General features: G+C 63.1%; 1 protein-coding gene across 1 annotated transcript in view; it reads right to left on the reverse strand.

Annotated features, from left to right (window-relative positions):
• Positions 1 to 2,476, reverse strand: part of CELF5 (CUGBP Elav-like family member 5) — a 60,807-nt gene that overhangs the window by 58,118 nt on the left and 213 nt on the right. The gene's annotated exons all lie outside the window — the stretch shown is intronic.

Consider the following 2,476-nt stretch of genomic DNA (forward strand, 5'->3'; position numbering starts at 1 on the left):
GCCTCTCCCCGGGTGTGGGGGGGTCCTCCACCTGCCTCGGTTTCCCTCACTGTCTGTGTCTCTCTCCTTTTCTGCTCTTGCTCTGTCTCTCTTGGTCTCTCCTTGTGTCTCCAAACCCGCATCTCTCTCCGTCTCCATCCCTTTCTTAAAAACAAAACAGGCCGGCAGCGCCCGAGGACCCGCCCTGACACGGCCCAGAGCCCCTGCTGTGGCTGGACCTCCCACCTGTCACTTGGTCTCACGCGGGGGGGGGGGGCACAGGCTGTCAGGCNCACTCCTCTGTCACACGGATATGCTTCTGTGTTCGCCGGGTGACCGTGAGGGGCCCGGCTCCACCGGGTGTTTGGGAGCCAGTCCCGGCCCCTCCTGGCCTCAGTGTCCCTTCCGTGGGAAACGGGCTGAGGCCCACAAGCCCCCTCGCTCAGTGGCCGCCCGTTGGGAGGGGGTCTGGGGGGGCCCAGGCAGGGCGGCTCAGGATGAGGCGACGGTTAGGACGGGGCGATGCTGACCCGCGCTGCTGTCCCTTTTAGCACCCCTGGTGCCTGCCGTCAAGGGACCCTCGCATCCAGGAGCCCAGAAGGCTGGGGGGGGTCTCCCCCCACCCTCGCCCCCGCCGGGGCCACACCCCCAGCCCTTGCGCCCCCAGCCAGCACCAGCAGCAGGCGTCCTGTACCCCCGCTGGCTCCCCAGGAACGAAACCACGAAAGTGTTGGCAGGAGGTGCCTGAACCCCCCTGCGCTTCCCATTCATCATTCCACCTCCCTTTGGCTGAGGCCCAGAGAGGGGCAGCCATCGGCCAAAGGTCACACAGCTGAGCCCCAGACGCAGGCCTCCATCCAGGCTGCCTGCTCACCTCCCGGGGGGAGGCCCAGCCAGGCCCCAGCACAGGGGGCGTCGGGAGACTTGGAGCCTGGGTGTGAGGAGAAGCCCTGCTCCTCACCCTCAGGCCCTGTAGCTGGACCCCCCGGGGGGCGGAGGGTGAAAGCTGGGTGTCATGGACACCCGGCTCCCTAATTGTCACCCTTCTGGGAAAGACCCTGAGGTGCCCCTAATCCTAACAATCTCCAGCCAGAAAAAAATAATCCGACATTCAAGGGGCCCTGCTTTGCTGACAGCCGGGGAAACTGAGGCTCCAGCCCAGGCGCAAACCCAGTACAGTCCGTCCCTTCCTCCTGGTGGGGGTGGGGGTGTCCAGGGGAGATTTAAAAATGAGAAAAGGCCGAAGGACCACCCGGTGTCTGCATCCCCCTGCACCCCATCAGCTTCCCTCATCCAGAGCCCACCCACAGCCTATCAATTCAACATCTGGGGAGCCACTCGGACACCCCCTCCTACCCCCATCAGAATCTTTCTAGAAATGGACCCTTCAGGCATACCAGGGGTGGGGGGTTGTGCAAAGCATCCTCCATGCATCCATGGACCCCTGAGCTTGACTCTTGGGCAGATGGGAGCCCTCTGCCCTCCTAGTTCACATAGAGGAATCCGATTTTCCAAACCCCCCCCTTTTTTTTTTTTTGGTGATGGTTGGATTTGAAAAGAGGTGGGGGATGGGAGGGGTTTCTTCCCTCCCCCTAGAACACCAGCTGGAGGGTCTAGCTACCTACAGTGACAGGCCTGGCTCCATCCCACCAGACTCTCCCAATGGCCTGCCCGGGTCCATCATCCATGCGTTCATTCATTCATTCATTCATTCACTCATTCATTCATCCAACAAGCATGTATTCAGGCTTCCCATGCCTGCAACAGAGAAGATGGGGGAAAACGGGGTCTGAAATAGGTCACGAGCCTTGGTCCATCCCCCAGGTGCCTTCAGGGCCTTGCCAGGGGTGTCCAGCACGAAGCCTTCACTGCCCCCACCCTCGGTTACCGCCACCTGACGGGAGAGCCGTCAAAGCCCCCGTAATTCAGACGCTGGGCCCGTGCCCGTGCTCCGAGCCCAGGGCTGGGGCCACAGTGCCGGGGCTCCTCCTCCCACCATCCCGTCTGAGAGAATCAGGTGGGAGGGAGGTGGGCAGGCCTCCCCCCCTCCTCCCCCCACTGTGTTCCCAGGTCGCCCACGCCTCCCCGTCCACCCTAGGATCTGGGCTCTGCCAGATGGACGGCCCAGGCTCATCGTCTTTGGCCTCAGACCTCAACACATTGCTAACAGGCTAGGCCAGTTTTAACTTGAGCCAAAGGTGGAGGCAGGGAGGGGGGGGGCAGGGGAACGGAGAGGGGACGCGGATCCAAACAGAGAGGACGGGCAAGGGGGGAGGGCGACCATAGCCTTCTAACCACCNGCTGGCGCCCCCCACCCCCAGCCTGGCCCAGCTCCCTGATACCCCCACCCTGCTTTCTTTGTAGTTACCGATTAGCCCGGGGTCCTGGGCATCCGTGTCCCCCGCGGCTGGCCGGACCTGCCCCGCTGGCCTGGCTTTGTGAAAATGACCAAAGCAATGGAGTCCAGAGGTGCAAACTTCCCCGACGGGGCCTGGGG

This window comes from Crocuta crocuta, unplaced genomic scaffold (genome assembly GCF_008692635.1).
Source record: "Crocuta crocuta isolate KB4526 unplaced genomic scaffold, BGI_CrCroc_1.0 scaffold110, whole genome shotgun sequence".
NCBI lineage: Eukaryota > Metazoa > Chordata > Mammalia > Carnivora > Hyaenidae > Crocuta > Crocuta crocuta.